The sequence below is a fragment of the Rhinatrema bivittatum genome, chromosome 8, assembly GCF_901001135.1.
Source record: "Rhinatrema bivittatum chromosome 8, aRhiBiv1.1, whole genome shotgun sequence".
NCBI lineage: Eukaryota > Metazoa > Chordata > Amphibia > Gymnophiona > Rhinatrematidae > Rhinatrema > Rhinatrema bivittatum.
Window position 1 is genome coordinate 249,976,691 of NC_042622.1, and position 22,356 is coordinate 249,999,046.

At 48.1% G+C, this 22,356-nt stretch overlaps 1 protein-coding gene across 3 annotated transcripts in view; it reads right to left on the reverse strand.

The window, feature by feature from the left end:
- The window catches only part of SEMA6B (semaphorin 6B), a 280,427-nt gene extending 273,764 nt beyond the window's left edge, over positions 1-6,663 (reverse strand). For all 3 annotated transcript variants that reach the window (XM_029614551.1, XM_029614549.1, XM_029614550.1), the window contains exon 1: positions 6,216-6,663. The gene's annotated coding sequence lies outside the window, so the exon portion shown is untranslated. The remainder of the gene's footprint in view (positions 1-6,215) is intronic.
- Between the last annotated feature and the right edge of the window lie 15,693 nt (positions 6,664-22,356).

The following is a 22,356-nucleotide window of genomic DNA, read 5'->3' on the forward strand; positions in this document are numbered from 1 at the left end:
GAATGAGTAATAGGCTCATTCATATGCATTTGCATGTGATGAGTGCTATCTCATTCATGCCGCGTTACACGCACGTTAAATAGGTGCTAATCCCCTTATTGCATTAGGGGATTGATTAGCGCCTATTTTACCCGCATCTAACGGTTCGTTAAGAGTGCACTCGGCATATTGCATCAGCCCCAGAGGATGAAAACTCTTCTGCCACACACACCAGGGGGCAAATGCCTGGGTATACACACAAACTTACAGATTTGTTGAGTTATGAGTGGATGAGAGATTTAGGTTGTAGTGGGGAGAATGGCATGGATGGGGTACGTAAGATGGATGTTATTTTAGGGATTCAGTGTTTGGTTTTTATTAGCTAAAACTTAGTGGCCAGCTTTTCAGATGTCAACTAGGATGGTTCTGACTAATTTATTGTCTGTCACTATGCAATAAAAACTATTTTGGAAAAAACAAGAATACAGACATTCTTTTTCAGTTCTTTCAAATAATTTGGACCTGTTCTTTCTATAAATGAATGGACAGCAAGGAATACTTTAAGACTCCCGCAGTGTAGCACTTTGAGCCATTCACCTATTTATTTATTTATTTATTGGTTTTTGTATACCGTCACTCAGGTTCCATTGTAATGGTTCACAACAATAAATAATAATATACAATAAGGGGTAGATTTTAAAAATGTGCGCGATCGTGTACTTTTGTTCGCGCACCAGGCGCAAACAAAAGTACGCTGGATTTTATAAGATACGCGCGTAGCCGCGCGTATCTTATAAAATCCGGGGTCGGCGCGCGCAAGGGGGTGCACATTTGTGCAACATGCGCGCGCTGAGCCCAGCGCGCGCTGCCTGTTCCCTCCGAGGCCGCTCCGATTTCGGAGCGGCCTCGGAGGGAACTTTCCTTCGCCCTCCCCCCACCTTCCCTTCCCCCACCTAACCCACCCCCCCAGCCCTATCTAAACCCCCCCCTAACTTTGTGTGCGCCGGCCGGCAGCCCCACTCCGTGTTCCGGTCCCGGGGGCTGGTCCAGAGGCCGCGGCCACGCCCCCGGAACACCCCCGGGCCGAAACCACGCCCGTGTCGCCGCCCCCGAAACGCTGCATCACTCGCAACATGCCCCGTCGCTCCGGGCACGCCCCCGACACACCCCTTTTACAAAGCCCTGGGACTTACGCGCGTCCACGCCGGCGGCCCTGCACACGTAAATCCAGCCGGATTTACGTGCGCAGGGCATTTAAAATCCGCCCCTAAATATACTAAAATCAACTTCCTAGGACGAAAAAATAAAACAAATTACAACCATTCAAATAAAAACAAGTTTATTGAATTAGTTTATGAGTTATCATACGACTATCCCTCCCTCCTCCTATCTTATGACCAATGTATGGTGGAAACAATAACACCCAAACCATCTTCTATAAAACAAGATAAAACTAGTTAAAGTTGTAAAATTATGACATAAAAACAGAATTTAAGATGGGTTGGGGTGGGCCTCCTTAAAAAGTCAAGTTTTTAGAGCCCTCTTAAATTTTACTTTGAGCTTAATGAAGGACTCCTAAGATTTTATTTTTTTTTTACCTGTAAAAAGGTAGAGCTAAGAGCCGAGAATCCTGGAAAGAATTTCCATCTCATCTGCTGATCTGCTCAGCTCTTGGCATCTTAACATCTGCTGTATGTGAACATCTGTTAACTACATATATCTGCAAATGCTTTGTTTATATGTTAATTGTAATTGGTATGATGTAATCGTTCCATTGTTTTTATTTTTTATATGTTTCATTCATGTGCTCCACCCCCCCTGCCTCCCCGGACTCAGCTGAAAAACAAGACTTGTGTCTTAATTTGGCATTCCCAGTCAACAAATTAAAGCGGAATTGAAATACATTATCTTACCTGTTCAGGCGTGGCTGCCTGAACTCCTGGTAAAAGCTGGGATGGTGGAAACCGCAGTCCCACTGGAGTATTAAAAATATTCCATGCCCGAGGGCAAAAGAGGGCATGCCTCCAGGTCCTGAGCCTGTCAAACTGGCAGAGGCTGCACAGATCCAGCTCCAGTTTTCCTACTGGCAATGAGGTTTTGCCACTTGTACACCCCCCTCCCCTCCTTCATGTGTACCTACAAAAAAAGGGGCAGTCTCACCTCCATAAACAACACAAAACCCCATGTTTTTATCACACCTTGCAAATGGCTGAATGACCAACTCACAGACTGACCCAGCACTGGGTAATCAGCCAGAATCAGAAAATTAAAAAGAAATCTATATGCAGCTAAACTTCCAGAAGTGAGGTAGTGCCCATCTGTAATCTCCATGAAGAGACCTTCGTTTTTAGTTTATTTTCCCTGAGAATCTCAATGATATAACAAAAAATATCAGTGGAAAATTGACTTATAACAGAAGAATCATCAATGGAAATGTCATTTTTCTGATTTTTTTTTTGGCTGTTATAGCATTGAAATTCCCAGGAAAAATAAAATAAAAATAGAAAACGAAGGTCCCTATCTACGTGTAGCACAGACACATGTACTGGGAGGACGGAACATCTCACATATCTCACCCAAAACACCACAGACCATTTCAAAGGACAGCAAGACATCAGTCACCGTGAAAAGCCTGAACTGGCCAATCTGATAGGTCGATTTGGGGTTTTTCAGCCAATATCTTCACAAAGTGACAGTGAACCAGGAAAGAAGACAACTGAGCAAACTGGATGGGCCAATCTGCCATCATCTACTGTTTTACTATAGGTTTATTACTGGAATTACCAGATGGGTCAAAGAGTAGATTTCAGGGAACTATATTTTTTATTTGGGAAATCAACAAACTGCATTCAAAGAACAAAAGAGTTGGATGTAAGTAATTGGACACAAGTCAGGAACTGCTAGGTCTACCAGCTGCTGTCTCCTGTCACAGGTTCTCTGCAGGACAGCAGCAGCTCATTTCAGATCAAACAATGCCCTGGGGCAGGAGGGGAGATTAAGCCCCAGTACTCAATGCTGTTCAGCAGGAAGCCCGAGATGTAAATCCAAACTATCTTCTGCTCCCCCGCCCACCCCACCCCCACTCCAGTGAGTGCTGCAGAGGCAGGGACCACAGTCCTCGAGGGAGGACTGAAGACAAAAGCATTGCTCTCTAGCAACACCTACTGGCCAAAGGAAGGAACTTCAGCAGAGGGTTCCAGAAGTAACTCAAAGGGCCACCAGGCCTCAACTTAGCCATAAGCAACACAGGCAACGAGTAGGGTGCCAAATTTAAGGCACTAAATATCCAAGCCAAAGAGGAACTCACTTCTGCTCGCTTTAAGGCCCTGTGTCAACACAGCTTCAAAGTGTTGCCACCGTGGCAGACTGGCCCCCAGGGCAACATTTTAAAAAGGCCCTTTCCTCCCAATTCTGTGTCTATGGCAAAATCTTTATTAAGGCCCAAAGGGTTTGATCACAATCAGAGGAGTAGAGGAAGCTAGATCTCGGGGGGGGGGGGGGGAGATCTACTGAACTTCAGTTTCTGGGGCAATAAATACAATAGCAATGAAATACAGAGCTGTTTCTATTGGAGCCTCCCAAATTCATAGATAAAATGAAAGCATATGAAAACCACTACAACATGGCACTGTTAATTTAGAGTCTAGACTAGAGGCTGCAGGTATCAAAGCCCGACACGGACCATGTTTCGGCAATTGCCTTCTTCAAGGGGCCTTTTTCCATGCTCTGGTGGTGCATGCTTCAAAATCCCTTGCAAGCTTCTGGCTGCCTGCCAGGCTTTGGGCAATGGCCAGTTGGGTTGTGCCTCCCCTCCCCCACCTGAAGTCTTCCGAGTTCCACTGGTGAGTGAAGATCTAGACGATGGGACCCACTGATTATTCACTGCTCTGGACGGGGGGGGGGGGGGGGGGGGGGGGGGGAAGCACCCAGCTCTCTGCAAAGCATGCCCAGCCTTAGGTCTGTCTGTCAGCCACACTATCTAGCCACTTAGATCTGGCGAGCTACACAACTTTCCAGAAACCGACTGCTATATATTACTAAATATTAATACCTTAACACATAAATATGTATTGCATGGACATAGACTCCCCTGCCCCCCCCCCCCCCGAGTAAAACTTCTCAAGTGGGTAAGAAACATAGCTACCACATATCTATGCTGTGTGGAGACAGTGTGTGATCATGTAAATATTTACATATACTTTGTACACACCCACACACTGACAAAATATCACATAACGTAACTGTCCTTTTTTGTCAGCACATACTGTTTAGTAAAAGTGTGCAGAGCGCAGTCAGCAAAGCCAGGCTCAGCAAGCAGAACACCTTCTCATCCCCACCCAAGCCTCTTCAGGAGGCCAGGGAGCATAAATTCATGGCCCTCCTAGCACAAACGTTTCCCACTTCTCTGCCTTCCAAAATTATATGATGTCCACATTGTCCGGGTAAGATTCTGCCACCTAATAAACATGGCAGAAAATGTTTTGATTTTTTATTTTATTTTTTTTAGAGGGGAGGGGCCCAAATCCACAGGTCACACACCAGTTGATACCTTGTCTCCTGTGAAATGTTTAACATCTCTACTTAAGAAAAAGACGTGCACAGAGAAATTCCAACCTTTTTCTATCTTCACCCTTACAACCTAAACATCTAAAATCACCCTAATGTTCACCAAATTATCCGTATTGCACAATTCTGATCTATCTTCAAAGGTAAAGAACCTTCCCACAAAATGTAGCAAGCAATAAAAAAATATAAAGAGGGGGGCGGAAGAGCCTGCTCGCAGTTCCTTTTTAACCCGATCCCTTTTCAATGGTCTAGGAAAGCTGGATTTGGTTGGGAGAGGTCGTTTTCCCTGGGAAGTTTCCTATGTGCCCTCGCTGAAAGCCGCTTCCGAATGCAGCAAACCTGCACCTGCTTTATCTCCGATGCCTAGGAACATTCTTATGGCTATAAGAGAGCTCTTTAGACTACACTCGGATTGCTTCAACTGCGGGCGATTACCGCGTCTATCCGCATTGAGATCTGAACGGACAAAAGAAGCAGCCTGTCCCGGTGAAGTATCATCACAGGGCACATTAAACGGGAATCTCAGAAGGAAAAAGGGTGGGGGTTGTTAGCGATTAAAAGTTTTCCTCTGCTCTGCTACTCCCACCTGTGCCGAAGCCGAGCAAAATCAGAGTAGGTGACTTCCCAAGAAACCCGCCGGTTTGGCCGTTACAAAAGGCGTGCCCCTCCTCTCCCAACAACCCTGAAACCGCCTAAATCGCTAAACCCAAGAGCGGATGTCGAGAGCTGCAGGCCCCTAGCACCCCCATCTCAGGCAGCAGGGCTCCGCTCCGCACCCCCCCCCTCATATGTTGCAAAATAACAATAAACCGTTATGATCGTCGTTTGGAAGCACGGTATAAAAAACACCTACATAAAATAAATAAATAAGAAATCGGCAGCAGCCAAGAACTGATCGAGCAACACCGAGCGCAGCTTCTGCAAGCAGCTCACAGGATCCAAGCTCCCCCAGCAAGGATGCCAGCACGCGAACGTCTTCTTACCCCGCGCCCCATTAGAAAAGAGTCCCCTCGGTTAACCCCTTCTGTGCCAGGAAAGCAGAGCATCATTTTTTTTGTAGCTGGGCTTACCAAATCCACGTTATATATTGGTGTGAAAACGATGCGCCCCCCTCCTTCGCCGCATATCTCACACACTCCATTGATTCGAATCATCCCTATTAACAGATTACAGGTAGTGCCCTCCTCCCCTCCCTGTCTACCGAGCACGCGTAAGGGGGGGGGGGGGGATCGTCTCGCTTCTGAGTTCAATCTCCTCTCCCCCAGGAATGTGAGCGAGCCCTCGGGAACCAGCAGCACGATCAAAGACCCTCTTCCCCCCCCCCCAGCACTAACAGGGATTTTACTGCAATCAGGTCCACCCCCCGTTTGGGTATTCACTGTAAATCTGGCACAGGACTTTCATTATAAAAACGGGTATACCGTCTGTTGGTGCGTATCCCACTTGCACGGGCATTTACTGACATCCTGCCGGTGCCTCCGCCAGTTTTGCACGGGCATTTGAGGTGTTGCAACCCCCACCGGCGGCACCCAGCTCCGAGTGCTCCCCGGCCCGGGAGACAATCGCAGGCACAAAACGCTTAGGGCCAGAGGAAAGTTGGAGGCAGCTCCCTGCACCTCCCTCCCCCCCATTCCCGGGGTACAGGGATAGTGAAGTAGTATGAGTCCTACCTTGGGAAGCCCGCTGCCCGGCCGCTCCAAGTCCAGCAGATAAAAGGTTCAGGTCGGTCTGATCGCAACTCCAGACTTTGTAGAGGGGTGGGGGGGGGGGGGGAGAGGGGGGTCAGGATGCGGTTTAAAAGAGCCGGGGGTCCGCCCCTCGCACCTGTCCCTGCCTGGCAGCCGGCTCAAGCCGGGGCATCCCGCCAGCCTGCAAGCAACCGGCGCCCCGGGAGAAGATGCGCCCGATTCTCCGGGCAGCTGTGCGCAGTCAGCACCGGCACCTTGTACGGGGGGGAGGGACAGCTGCTGCCAGTGCAAAGGTGGGGAGGAGGGGAGAGGTTGTGGCAGGTCAGCCTGAGCACGGAATCGGATCCTTGACCTCCGGCTGGAGAGGGGGGAGAGCTGCTGCTCCTTCTTCCTTCCCTCCCTGCCGGCGCTGGCTTCTGCCTTATCAGCCGCGCACACATTGCTTGGCAGCTCCCCTTCTGCTGCTCCGCCGGAGCGCACCAAAACCCGGCCTGGAGTCCCGCCCCGGCTCCCTGCCACATGAAGCGGAGCCCAGAATCGTGCACCACCTCAAAGAGTGACAGGAGGAGATTGGTTTTGTTAGGAAAGAATGAGCATTTTCAGGACTTTACAACCAACACACACACGCGATTATTTTTCTGTCTGCTTGCGAGGACTGTGAAAACTGATTTCGCCATGCCCTTTCGGAGAGGATGTAAACGAGCTGTTTGTTATTACCTATGTATATACCAACTCCTTCCAGATTACACCGCTAGCTAGCTATTCATTCGGTGGCTTCTCTTCCTCATGTGGCAGGTGAAGATTGTCTCTAAAAGGGAACGCTGAAATTAGTTTTCCACACTCCTAGCAAGCAATGACAGAAATATTGACGTATAATAACTTCTTACTTATTCTCTGGGTCCCATTCCTATCATAGCATTTCTCCTTTCTATAGTGTAGTTGGGGAAGGAGAGGACAAGGGAAACACTACATAAGCTGAAATTGTTGCAGCCTTACAGATTCAAACCAACAGGAAAAGTCTGACAGGCACAACTATTCCGTTAGGGGAGGGGGAGTAGTCGATGAAATTGTATCCAAAGTTTGTTGTGTTTTGGTTTTTTTTTAGGAATGATTATTCAGAATCAGAAATCAGATTTTAGATTTCTTGATACCCATGGGTATTTTTAAAAAAAGAGGGGAAGAGTAGTGCAGCATCAGTTTGTAAATTTGAACTCTGTTATACATAAAATAATAATTATCATCTCGGGACTGGTAGAGAAATTGTGAATCAAGCGTCCGAGCCGCTCAGAGCTGGTACCTCGCCGGTCTCTAAAAAGTAAGAAGTAAATATCTCAGCCATATCAACACACTAATAGCACGGCAAATGGCAGGCTTAGGTTAGGAATACACACAGCATTCATTTGGCAGGGTACTAGATTTACACAGCACTGCACAGCAGTGATAAAAATGAAAACCAGCAGGCTGTAGACTTAACGGATAATTGAGACATGTTTAAATATTAAATATGTTTTTGCCTTGATTTTAATAGATGTGTTCAGATTGGGGTCGGGCCTGTTATAAAGTACATAAGTGCTATAAAAAGGGAAGCCAGCACTTAACTACAACCTGTGGGGTTTTGTTTGTTTGTTTTTATTTACTTGGAAATAAAGGTCAGCAAAGAGAAATATACGGTGATGCTTTTTTAATTGGACTAAATACATTTCTTCTCTAGCTTTCAGGAGTTACACAACTTGTTTTTCTAGAAATGGCAAAAGAACATCGTTTTTAGGGGATATATTGAGCGCTGCAGCAGGAGGCTTATTTATAATGGTCATACTTTAGGGGTGGAGGAAGTCGGCATATTAAAGAGTGGCTGTACCAGGGCTTTAAAGTGTCCTTTTTATGGTGACACTATATATAATTTATTGTATTGCTATTTTATGTTGCTGGCTGCTTTGGGCATTATTTGGAAATGCAGATTAAAAGTCTAATAAATAAATCACGCTGTGAAATATCATACCTTCTGGTTTCCCGTGGACAGCAGGATGAATTAGCCATGCTGTCATGGGGATCTGTCAATCAGGTCTAGGAGGCAAAACTTGTCAAAGCAGAGATTAGAGTTTTGCTCTATGCGGCTGCGCTTGTGTTCCCGCGCAGGAAAGTAACGGAATCTCCTCAGTCTGTTTTTTCCGCGAGCAGGATCGCACGCGGAACTGTTCTTCTCCTCAGCATTAAAAAATAGAAATGTCAAAATCGGGGTTTAAGCCCTGTAATTGCGGTAAGGTAATGTCGGTCACGGATGGCCATGACCGATGTTACCAATGCCTGGGGCCAGATCACAATCGTGAGGATTGTGAACATTGTTCAAGAATGTCTCCGAGAGTCCTGAAACAACGGGCCTACAGGCTTCAGGAACATTTTGCCTCATCGGAGCCATCGGAGGCTCATTCGTCACCTGGCCCTGCTTCTTTACAGGCTCCCTCAAAAAAGAGGGCATCGTCGTGGGATCCTCAATCCTCCAAATTTGGAGGTAAAGACTTGGCGAACTAGCAAGGGCCATTGGTTTTTAAAAAATCCACAGACCCAGAATCGCCGGCACAAGAGACATTGGCGCCAAACATCCAAGCGCCTAAAACTTCTGCGCCTAAGATGCCTTATGCGCATAACGTGAAGAAGGCGCATGACACTTCTGCGCCTGAAGAGGTATTGGCGCACAAGATGACTGGGCGCACGGCGCCGAAGACACTTGGGCGCAGGGTGCCAAAAGACCCTGTGCGCACGGAGCAGAAAACTTCTGCATGCATGGCGCAGAAGTACCCTGCGCGCACGGTGCTGAAGATTTCTGTGCGCAAGGCGCCGAAGATTCCTGCGTGCATGGTGCCGAAGACGCCTGTGCACACGGCGGCAGAAACACCTGCGCGCACGGCGCAGGACATGTCTCTACGCATGGCACCAGAGATATCGGCGCCGATGACTCCTGTGCGCATGGAATATGCGCACAAGTTTAGTTGTGCGCACAACCCCAAATCGCCGCACAAATCACCAGATCATGGGTTAAAGCAACAACGTGGACATTCCAGAAGATCTTATTCCACCTCTCCATTGCTAACCCCACCTCGTTCTGGTACTTCCCTCTCTTCGAGAGCTACTTCAACAGAGTATACAATAAAACGTAGAAGGTGATCACCGTCTTCACGTACAAATCATACAGACTCGTCGTCACACTATTATCATAAGCACTCACGGCACTCTCACCACAGAAAGTCTAAAAAAAGGAGTGCAACATGGGAAGTAAGCCCTTTGACTTCTAAATCATCTCATGTACCAACTTCAAACACCTTCTCCCACAGAGAGGTAATACAAGTTGATTCCTCTAACACTTCTACAGCTTCGGAGGATTCAATGCACACAATCTGTGGAAAGAAACAGAAAGTCCATAAAGTGTCTAGTAATTTACCTCAAACCACTCCAATGCAACCGAAAGCATGTGAGTCACAAGAAGATGGGCGGACAATAATGCCCCCTCGTACAAAAGAGGCATTTTATCAATTGTCACAGTGTTTGGCAGGATTTTATGAAACACTTCAGTCATCCTTCAAAATGTCTAATCTTGCCTCTGTCAGTTCTCCAGAACATAAGACACAGACTGACAGAGAACCGTCGGTGGAGCTTCCTACATCTCCTATAGTCAACCAACCAACTTCACCGATTTATAAACAGGATACATCTTTTGATTCTCCTTCACCGCAAACATCCCCATTATCATCTACGGGATTCCCATCGGACCCACAGGAACAACCTCAGAAGCCGTATTCCCCTCCGGAAGACCTTACATACCCAAAATTTCTGGAAAAATTGGGTACCCTAAATCAGAAACCCTTGGTCTTCTAAAGATTTTTGATACTCCAGGGGAACCAACATCTCTTCCACCACAAGAAATCCTGCACTCCATCTTACAAAAATCCTGGGAAACACCTTACGCAATCTCAGCGGTATCCAGGAAGACGGACATAAAATTCCGTATGAGGAAAACATCACCGTACTCTATACCACAATTACCTCATGCTTCAATTGTGGTAGAATCGGTGATGCAAAGATTTAAGAAAACGAAGTCGCATTTCTCATACCCACAAGGGAAAGACAACAAATATTTAGATGAATTTGGCAGGAAAATATACCATAACTCCTTGTTGAGTGCCCAAATTATGCACCATCAATTTTACATGGTACAATACCTATATGAGTGCATACAAGCTATAAAAGGGATGTTATCTTCGACTGCAGATCAGATACCACCTCCTCTTCATGACATGGAAGAATGTTCGTGACACCTTTTGAGGTCAATCTATGAAGCATATGAAACATCTTCCAGAGCGTCTGCAACAGCTATTGCAGCCCGAAGACCAGCATGGTTACGCTCAAGTTCGATACGTGAAGATTTACATGAGAAACTAACAAACCTCCCATGTACAGGAGATAACCTGTTCGGGGAAGATAAACTGAAGGAGGAAGCTCTAGCAGTACTTGTCGGCAATCATATGCCCGAAGACCTTACAGATCTTACCAGTCCTTTGGTACACAGACATTCCCTTCTTACCAGCGTCCTGCTCCACAACAAAATTCCTCTAACCAACGCAGGGATAAAACACGTAATCAGAGACAGCAGGCTCAACAGCCGGCTACTACAGTAAAATCGACTCTATCTTTTTAATTACCCAGCCACCATCACAGCATCAAGCACCACCCGGCAGGATTCATTCTTGCCTGGCAGCCTGGGAAAGAATAACATCCGATCAGTGGGTTTTGGAAATAGTACGACCCGGTTGTCACCGCTAGTTTGTCACAAAACCCACATTCCCTCATCTTTCCACTTTCAAGACTCATGACTTCCAACCACAATTGGGGGAGAAAATTGCTTTGCTTCGCAAACAACAAGCAATTCGACAAATTTTCCTGGGAAACCAATCAGTAGGATTTTATTCCCCATATTTCTTCATACCCAAGAAGTCGGGTGGCCTTCGTCCCATACTAGACCTAAGGGAATTGAACAAATTTCTCACCAAAGAGAAATTCATAATGGTATTGTTAAAATCAATCCTTCCTCTGATTCAAACCAACGATTGGATGTGTTCCATCGATCTGAAGGATGCCTACACACACATTCCAATCCATCCATCCTTGTGGCATTACCTATGCTTTCGCTACAAGCATCAATACTACCAGTACAAAGTTCTTCCCTTTGGACTATCGGCTGCACCCAGGGTTTTCACCAAAAGCATAGTTGTGGTGGTGGCTTATCTCAGACAACAAGGTATAACCATCTTCCCATATCTGGACGATTGGCTCATAATCGCCCCAGCTCCAAACATCTTATTCGATCACCTCCAATTGGTGATCAATTTTCAGAAATCACACCTACAACCCATACAATAACTACAATTCATAGGAGCATGCCTGGACACCACTTGCAACCCGGCATACCTACCAAACGACAGAATATCACACTTCCGTCACCTTCTACACGAATTGAACCTTATGCAGAAACCTTCAGCGAGACAAGTTCTAGCAGTCCTAGGCCACATGGCAGCGGCTATTTTCACAGTTCCCAACACCAGGCTACACATGAGATGCCTGCAATGGGGTTTGAAATGTCAATGGAAACAACACTCACAACCATTGACACAGCAAGTATCGTTGACCTCCGAGACGAGGAAAGACATAACATGGTGGCTCCAGGACTCCACCCTGTCCAAAGGAGCATTGTTCAGCTCCCCTCCCCACAACGCAGTCTTAACCACAGATGCGTCGCACAAGGGCTGGGGGTGCCCCCCAGCCCTTGTGCCACCTCAAGATTTACGAAACAAGGGTTATGGACAATTTTGGAACAGAACCTGAAAATAAATTTATTGGAACTCAGAGCGATTTGGAAGGCCTTACAAGTGTTCCAAAACCATCTGTAGGGCCACAGGGTCATGATCTACACGGACAATCAAGTAGCAATGTTTTACATCAACAAACAAGGAGGGTCCGGTTCATGGTCCCTCTGCAAGGAGACCCTGCAAATATTCGAACATGCTCACAAAAATTGCATACATCTACAAGCAACTTACTTACCAAGAGTAGCAAATACAAGAGCGGACAGGCTAAGCCACATCCTTCATCCTCACGAATCGGCACTCAATACAGAAATAGCCCAAGACATATTCATGCACTGGGGGACACCTGCGATAGATCTCTTTGCAACGGAGATCAATGCTCAGGTTCCCAAATTCTGTTCGATAAGACCAAGCCAATTCAGGATCGCTCAAGATGCCTTCCTCATTCCGTGGACAACAGGTCTCCTATACGCCTTTCCTCCCATACCACTCATAACAAGGACAATTCAAAAGTGCATAGCAGACAAAGCTCAACTGATACTCATCGCCCCGGCCTGGCCGATGTAAAGCTCACTCTATGCTTATGGCCAGGGACACAAGAACACTTAGACTCAGTAAAAAGTATAATGTATTTTTATTAGTCAATATAAGTGTTCTCGGGAGGCAACCATGGTAGTTTCCTTCTCCGACTATCCATCTTGGACCCAATTCGGCTACCGAATCGTCAAGACCTTCTCTGCCAAGATCAAGGGATGCTTCTACACCCGCTACACTCATCTCTACACTTGACAGCGTGGAGATTGAGAGGCTCCTTTTAACAGAACAGGGAGTTTCCACTTCGGCACAATTCATTTTGTTAGAATCCAGGAAACTCTCAACCTGGAAAAATTATAGCTATAAATGGAAAAGCTATTCTACCTGGTGCACTTCCAAAGGGGTACCACCATTGGACTGCTCACCTGAATTGCTCATTGATTATCTACATACACTATATGTAGCTGGTCTAGCAACATCATCCACCAGAGTTCATCTCAGCGCCATAGGGGCATATCATAGACCAGTTAACAATATTTCTATATCCAATCACCCTTTACTATCTCGTTTCATCCGTCCTCCGATCTCTAAGCCTCCGATTCCATGGAACCTCAATATAGTTCTGGAACAGCTTATGCTTTTCCCATTCGAACCCATGGACTCGGCACATATTAAATACCTCACATGGAAAGTTGTATTCCTGGTTGCAGTAACATCGGCACGAAGAGTTAGTGAATTACAGCCTTGGTCCATTATTCTCCATATTTGCAATTTCATCACCAAAAGGTAGTTCTCCGAACTCACCCATCCTTCCTACCAAAAGTGGTTTCTCAATTCCATCTCAATCAGACCATGGAATTACTCACCTTTTCCCCTAAACCTCACCCAAATGATAGGGAAAAACTACTGCATACACTAGATTGCAAAAGAGCCTTAGCATACTACAAAGAGAGAACAAACTCAGACTCCCGTGTTTCTCAACTCTTTGTCTCCTTTGACCCAAAGGCACCTGGATTACCAGTGGCTAAACGCACCATCTCCAGCTGGATAGCACAATGCATCAAATTCTGTTACATCAAACAGAAACTACAATTATTCAGAGCCTAAAGCTCACCAAGTCAGAGTAGTAGCAGCCTCATTGGCACACCTAAAGAATGTGCAACCCATAGACATTTGCAAGGCAGCTACATGGTCATCGCTTCATACCTTCACATCTCACTACTGCCTTGATCAACAGGCAGCCACTGATGCGAAGATAGGGCAAGCAATCCTGCAATCTCTATCCTCAAATCCACGGTGACCACCACACTGTCAAAGATCACGTACAAATATATATATCATAAATGACGTGATCGGGAGCTTGGGACTCCCATGATAGCATGGCTAATTCAGCCCTGCTATCGATGTGAAAAGCAAGTTTGCTTACCGTAAACGGTGTTTCCGTAGATAGCAGGATGAATTAGCCATGCTGACCTACCCTCCTCCCTGGCAGTCACCTAGACTTCGACTACACTACAGCTTAATCACAGACTGAGGAGATTCTGTTACTTTCCTGCGTGGGAACACACGCGCAGCCGCAGAGAGCAAAACTCTAATCTCTGCTTTGACAAGCTCCGCCTCCCAGACCTGATTGAAAGATCCCCATGACAGCATGGCTAATTCATCCTGCTATCTACGGAAACACCGTTTACGGTAAACAAACTTGCTTTTACACAATCACATGATCCATCCAAACCGTATTGGCTTACTCTGAGGCACTCTGTCTGTCTTCTCTGCCCCATGTCTGTTTGTGATATCATCAGGCACTGCTTGATGATGTCACCAACAGAGAAACTAAGCTTAATTTCCACAGTATCCACCTCGCAGCCTGGGGAAAGCAGAATTTTTCAGTGAGTAAACTGTGCAGATGAGCCATGTGGCCTGAGAATCATAGAGCAGCCATCTGAAATGCCACTTTTAAGACAGGGCTAGATAGCCTCCTACCACAGTGGATTAAGAAGGGTAACTCAGTAGGAACATCTTCTAGGAGCTCAGGTAAAGGAGATTTTTGGCTTTTTGTAGGGGGAAAAAGGGAGCAAGACTCTTGCCATATCACCTCTTATGAAGCTAATCCAGTCTTGGTTTTGAACCATTGCAAGCATGGACTTTATAGCTCTGATTTTCTTAAGTAAGACTACATCTTCATGTATGCAGTGGGTCAAAACCAGGACTGGATCAGCATCTTTGGATTGACCTGGACAGGTGGCAACTCTAGAAATAAGGTATCAGTTCAGGGAACCCTCCTAAGCAGAACAAGTTAACTTTTTGCTTTGGAGAACATCCAAGCTATATTGTGACTTCATTAGCTGACCCAGAATCTGCCTTGCAACTATTGGCTAATGCCCAACCAGATATGCAAATGAAATCCTTGTACTGGTTCCTGCTGCTCCTGTCAGCAACTGGCATGCTCCTCTCTCCTGAAGACCAGCATCACAAACAGTTTCAAAACTGGAAGGCCAGCTGCACTAATCTTGGGATGTGCTGGGAGGGAGCAGTTTGCAGATTTGAGGATGGGTGTGGCTGTTTCTCTTCCGGGGACTCCCCTTAGCATAGCATTTTCTCCTCCCCTCTGGGCACAGCTGGCTCTCTTTAGGGAGGTCCTAAAGACTGCCGCTGACTCTTGGCGGAGACCTTCTTAAGGTACAGCTGCATTGCTAATATTGCATTTTGGGGGGGCATTCAGCACATAAAAGTTGCCAAGCTGTGTTCTGTGTCCTGCCTCAATCGTATAGGTGGCAAGAATGTTATACAACTATATATTCAACACATAGTGACATACCCAAAATATTTTCAGTGGTAATGCACAGAATGGGTATAAATATATGTTGACAGACAACGCAAGTAATGATAGATTTTGTTGATGAAAATCCATGTTAGGATGTCTTACACACAATCTGTTCAGCTACAGATATGTGTTATATTTTAGTAATAGCAGAACTGTGTTTCTCTCCCACTGTTCCACAGTTGCAAACTGAAGCTGAGAGAGAAAGAACTTATGGCCTTTTGTAATATTTCAGATTTATGTGCCGCTTTCTCATCTGAACAGGATTCCAGTGAGCTTTGCAATTACAGAACTTCAGAAACATTCCTCCTGCCACCTCTGGGAATGGGAGAATCTAGTGTTACATTTCTGGCCCCCGGGTTGCATGATGGATCCAAAGGAGAAGGGACAATGTCATTGTTGCACGCCAATAACAGTTGATTAAACCGAAGCAGAGACACAAAGTGGCTTGCTGAGGTTTAGACAGCAGCTGCTTTCTCCCAATCTATAGGTTTGCACTGTAAATGCCATCAGCGCTGGAATTAAAAAAAAACAAACCTTTCCCTATCCGCTTCAGCGTAAAAATAATATTGGTTAAACAGGTTGTGCATACAGTAATGTGCAGCATTGGATGGGCTCAGAGTGCAGGGTTATGCATACAAAAGGAATCTATGCCACAACAACTGTACCCACAGCTGGCTGTGAACTTGCTCAGGGCAAGGATGACAAACCTCCAAGGCTTGTTCTACTCGAGACGCACTTGCGTGTCACTGGTAAAGGCACTGGCCCGCCAGGTAATTCTAGATGTCTGGCACTTTGTGGTGTGTTATGGTCCAATGTCAGACCTCTCATTGGGCAGCAGAGAAGCGCTATATGGGCTGCACCCACCAAAATCGACCTTCAGATCATCCAGGTCAGGTTTTCTGGCTAAACATCAATAACTTGAATCAGGATCTGTCAAGATTTGCCTCATAAGCATAAGAAGAGAGAAACTCTTTTTTATATGGGCCAGGCAATTTCTTCCAGCTCAATCAGAGCCAGCCTCTATTGGACTATGGCACCTCACTCCTTTATTCACAGTTACCTGGGTATTCTCCCCTCCCCCCCCCCCCCAACACACACACATACACACTTAGTCCAAGCCATCATAGCAACAGCCCTCAGAATACAACTCCCTTTGGAATTCAGCCAATGCGGACCCTAAGTTTGGCACATGAGTGTCACCACTGAGTGATAACAGAGACTGTCCCTCCCACAGGGGCTGTGAGCACTGCATCCACAGCATCCTCAGCCCTGGCTGGCCCAGGACCTCCACATGGCGGTGCATAGTACTGCTACTATGCTGGTCCAGCCCAGTGTGTCTCATGTGTTTGTGTGTGTTATAGATGTATTACAGAGATGTCCCCATTTTGTGTTTATGGGAAAAACAGTACATCTGGCCCTATGTAACGGTGTGCAGTGGGATGCATTATTCTCATAATGCTGAGGAAGGGGTGTGCTATAGCACTTGTCTCTTTCAGTTCTAACCATAGCCTCACCATACAACATCGGGCAAACCATCTTCCTGTAATTCTGTTCACCCTACTGACATTTAATTGTTGTATTAAGAAGAATTTTAAATGCAAGCCGTTTGGGGAAGTGACCACCTAACCAGCTGGCGCAGTGCCGTGTTTGCTGGTGGCACTCCTTCAGAGATGGCAGTTTTGAATAAAGTTTGTTTTTGAAGTCCCGCAGTGCCACACAAGCCATGTGGCATCACCAGCTGAGAAAGTTAGCATTGCAGCCTCCCAGGGTTAAGGAATATAAAGAAGGCTTTATTTCAGGCTCGGTCCATTATAGATTAATGATAACATCAGCTCCTCATCAAGCAGTGCCATGCCGGGAACAAATGGGCCTCCGTGTTTTGAAACCCCCTAATTGCTCTTCGCATTTGCTGTCCATACAGATCAGGTCCCTTTTCTCTCAGGCACCCTTCACAAACTGGCTGGCTCTGTGCTTTTTCCAGCTCTAGGAAACTCTGCCTAGGGAGCAGTTCTGTCAAGTAACCCTTGTTATGCCCGTCGGTCGCAGACGTCTGCAACCACTGTTGCTCACCTCTTTCTTCACTTCCCTGACTCTGTGGGGTAGACTGGAAGCCTCCGCAAGCTGCCAACGCCTGCCTACCACTCTCATGCCTCCCGGGGTGGCACGGACGCCACCGACTGCCATCTTGTCGTTGTAATCCCTTAGGCATGTGCCAGATGATGTCATCCCTCCAGGATATGTAAACCAGCTGGCCCTGCTTACTGACGACTTGGCAAAGAGATCCCTCCTTGCTAATCCGCCTCGTTCTCAGAGGACCTGCGTTCCAGTTCCTGCTTCCTAAGCATAAGACGTCTCGGGTACCCGCTCCTCGGAGGCCCTCTCCACGTCTTGGCTATCTGCTCCTCGGAGGGCCTATGCTTGGGACTTCTGCCTGCCCCGTTCCCCGGGGCTTCTCTAGATCCATCGCTACTCTTACCATGAGTACCCCGCACTGCGGACTACTTTCTGTTTTACCGAGGACCTCTCTGGTGTATCTCGCTTCGCGAACCATTGCCATCTCTACGGAGGACTCCTTTGGGTGTATCCCGCTCTGCGGGCCTTTGTCATCTCTACTGAAGACCCTCACTGGTGTACCCCGCTCTGCGGACCATTACCATCTCTACTAAGGACCTCACCAGGTGTACCCCGCTCTGCGGACTGCTATCATCTCTACTGAGAACCATCTCCGGTGTACTCTGCTCTGCGGACCACTACCATCTCTACTAAGGACCTCATCGGTGTACCCCATTCTGCAGACCACTACCGTCTCTTCTGAGGACCTTCTTCGGTGTACCCCCTTTCGCGGGCCACTACCATCTCTACTAAAGACCTCTTTGGTGTACCCCACTCTGCGGACCTTTACCAACTCTATGGAGGTATCCTCTCTGGGGATTCCCCATTTCACCGACCCTGTGTCTTTGGGTCTGTGTGACCTTCTCTCTAACACCTCCTGCTGTTGTGATGGAGAAAATCCGGATGTGGATCCTTAGGCCGACCGACCCGAGGGAACAGTCGGTAGGCAGAACTCCCACTGGGCAATAGGAGCTTCACCTGGAAACCCGTGACTCCTCCAGAGGAGCTGTGGGAGCCCGGGTTGCTAGGACTTAGGAGTCTTCGCCCTGGAAGCCCGAGGTCCCCCCAGGAGGAGCCCGTAGGGACCCGGGCCGCTGGGACTTAGGCGAGAACAAAGAAACCCAGGAGTGGAATCCGGACTGGAGTCTGGGCAGGCGGCGAGCAAGCAGGAGTCGGGGTCACGAACCGGAGTCAAGGCAGGCTGAAGACAAACTGGAGTCGAAGTCATGGACCGGAGTCAAGGCAGGCTGAAGACAAACAGGAGTCGAAGTCACGGACCGGAGTCAAGGCAGGCTGAAGACAAGCGTGGTCAGGCTATCCGAGGTCAAGGCAGGAGACAGGCAAGCGAAGTCAGGCAAAGCGGGGTCAGGCAGGAAACAGGCAATTCAGGAACGCAACTCAGAGCTACCAGAAGTAGTGAACCTTGTTGCAAGGCAAGGAAGGCTCAGAACTGCAGGGCTTAAATAGCCCTGCAGTGTCTGACGTCAGAAGAGGGAGGAGCCGTGTTTTCCCGCGCTGGTCCCTTCAAAAATGGAGCTCAGCCGCGCGCGCGCGCGCCTGGGGGCGGGGCCAGCCGGGAGAGAACGCCGGAGGCAGAGAAGGAGCTGGCGCATGGCGCCTGATGGCCCTGTAGGCCCGCGCCGAGCTGAAGCGGCAGGGGGAAGCTGCGGCCGAGGTCCCGGGTCCGCGGAACGCGGGAGCTCTCCGGGACCCGGAGAGAAGGTAAGGCCTCGGGCACCAGCGTGGCGACCGAGACCGCAACAGTACCCCCCCTCTTACGCCCCCTCCGCCGAGGGCCAGGCTTCCCGGGATTGTCCAGATGAAACTGAGTTAGCAATGATTTGTCCAAGATGTTCCGAGCTGGCTCCCATGAGTCTTCCTCGGGGCCGCACCCCTCCCATGCCAGCAGGTATTCCCAGCGACGGGCATGGAAGCGAACGTCCAAGATTTCTCGTACCTGATACGTATCTTCCGTAGACGAAGGAGATGATAGTGCGTCAGTGGAAGGATGGTGGTACTGGGATAGTACCACCGGCTTCAGCAAGGATACGTGGAACACGTTATGGATGCGAAGTGAAGACGGAAGGCGAAGTCTGTAGGATACTGTACCAATACGCTCCGCAACTTGAAAAGGCCCGCAGTATCGAGGGGCCAACTTACGAGAGCGGTTAGGTAGTTGGAGGTTCCGAGTGCTTAACCACACCTTGGTACCTGGCAGAAAAACTGGCGCTGGTCGTCGATGACGGTTGGTATACTGCTGGGACTTTCTTGCTGCAGTGGTCAGTTTGAGTTGAATCCCCTTCCAGAGATGATGCACTTGACGTGCTGCGGTTAAGGCAGCAGGTGATGGAATGGAAATAGGAAGCGGCAAAGGAGGCCTTGGGTGACGTCCATACACGATCTGGAAAGGGGTTTGTCCTGTGGCAGCATGGGTATGATTGTTGTAGGCAAACTCTGCCCAAGGCAGGAGAGAAACCCAGTTATTTCCCTTTTCGGAGATGAAACTGCGGAGGAAAGTTTTAAGAGTGCGGTTCGTGCGCTCTGTCTGGCCATTAGTCTGAGGGTGAAAGGCCGTGGACAAATTTAATTGGACCCCAAATTTCCTACAAAGGGCACGCCAAAAACGAGCCGTAAACTGTGGCCCTCGATCCGATCCGATACTCTGTGGTAGTCCATGAGCCCGGAAGATGTGTAGAATAAACAGAAGTGCGAGTTCAGGTGCAGAGGGCAGCTTAGGCAAAGGTACCAGGTGAATCATCTTAGAAAAACGGTCTACGGTTACCCAAATCACCGTATTACCTTCCGAGGGGGGCAGATCCACTACAAAGTCCGTGGCTATGTGGGACCATGGTTCCACAGGAATAGGCAGCGGCTGCAGGAGCCCCCAGGGCCGACCACTAGGCGGTTTTTGCCGGGCACATACTGGGCATGAGTCAACATATACTCGGACATCTTGTCGTATTCGAGGCCACCAGTAATAGCGACTAAGCAGATCGAGCGTCCTCTCCCTGCCGGCGTGACCCCCTGAAAGAGAGTCGTGGGCCCAAGCTAATACCCTTCTGCGGTCTTTGTGGGAAACCACCACTCGTCCTAGGGTGGAAACCGTGGTGCTGGCTAACTGGATCTTAGCGGGATCAATAATGTGTTGTGGGAGGTCTTTCTTCTCCTCCTGAATTTCATAACGGGAGAGCGCGTCAGCCCGTACATTCTTCAAGGCGGGCCGGTACTTCAGTATGAAATTGAAACGGTTAAAGAAAAGGGACCAACGTGCTTGTCGAGGATTAAGACGTTGGGCCTGGTTAAGGAACTCCAGGTTCTTATGATCCGTATAAATTGTAACCGGATGAAGGGAGCCCTCCAACCACTGTCTCCATTCCTCCAGCGCAAGTTTGACAGCTAGCAACTCCTTATCCCCAATGCCGTAGTTGCACTCGGCTGACGAGAATTTCTTGGAAAAATAGGAGCAGGGTAGGAGATGTCCGGAGGTAGAGACTTGCGAGAGGACCGCTCCCACAGCAATGTTAGAGGCATCGACCTCGACGAAGAATGGCCGCGTTGGATCCGGGTGACGTAAACAGGTATCCCGGAGAAACGCCTTCTTTAATTGTTCGAAAGCCTCAGTAGCTTCCTCAGGCCAAAGGCGAGTGTTTGCCCCTTTCCGAGTTAGCGCGGTTAAAGGTGCCACCAAGCGAGAGTACTGGGGAATAAAGTGTCTATAGAAGTTAGCAAACCCCAAAAAACGTTGCAAAGCTTTTAGCCCCTCAGGTCGGGGCCACTTCCTGATAGCGGATACCTTACTGGGGTCCATCCGGAAACCAGTAGAGGACACAATATACCCTAGGAAGGGTAACGACTCTTGCTCAAAGAGACATTTTTCGAACTTAGCATACAAATGGTGGTCTCGTAAGATCTGGAGTACTTGCCTCACATGTTGCCGATGGGAGGTAAGATCTGGGGAGTGTATGAGAACGTCGTCCAAATAGACGATCACGCAGGAGTGCAATAAGTCTCGCAGAATCTCGTTCATCAAGTGCTGGAATACAGCGGGAGCATTGCACAGTCCAAACGGCATCACTAGATATTCATAATGGCCGTCCCGGGTGTTGAACGCCGTCTTCCATTCATCCCCGGGGCGGATTCGAACCAGATTGTATGCGCCGCGGAGGTCCAATTTAGTGAAGACTTGGGCTCCTTGGAGTCTGTCCAGCAATTCCGGAATGAGGGGAAGTGGATACCGGTTCTTCTTGGTGATAGCATTGAGCCCACGGTAATCAATGCAAGGCCGCAAAGCCCCATCCTTTTTTGCAACAAAAAAGAAACCTGCTCCGGCGGGAGACTTGGAAGGGCGTATGAAGCCCTTAGCCAGATTCTCGGTGATGTAATCGGACATAGCCCGGGTCTCTGGCTGAGACAAAGGATAAACTCGTCCTCGGGGGGGAGTAGTACCTGGAAGCAACTCTATCGCACAGTCAAAAGGTCGGTGTTGCGGTAACAATTCCGCTTTTTCCTTGGAAAAGACGTCCTGGAAGTCAGCATACGTAGCCGGTAATACCGGCGAGGTGTGAGCCAGCGGAATCCGTTGGAATCTTTTCACTTGGAGGCAGGATTGGAAACACTCGGAACTCCACTGGGTAATCTGAAAATCCCTCCAGCGAATCACAGGAGAGTGTTTCTGAAGCCAGGGTAACCCAAGAACCACCGGATGTACAGCTTTCTCCAACACTAGCAACGAAATCTCCTCTGAGTGTAATAAGCCCGTCTGCAAAATCAACGGTACGGTCTCGGTGGAGATGCACCC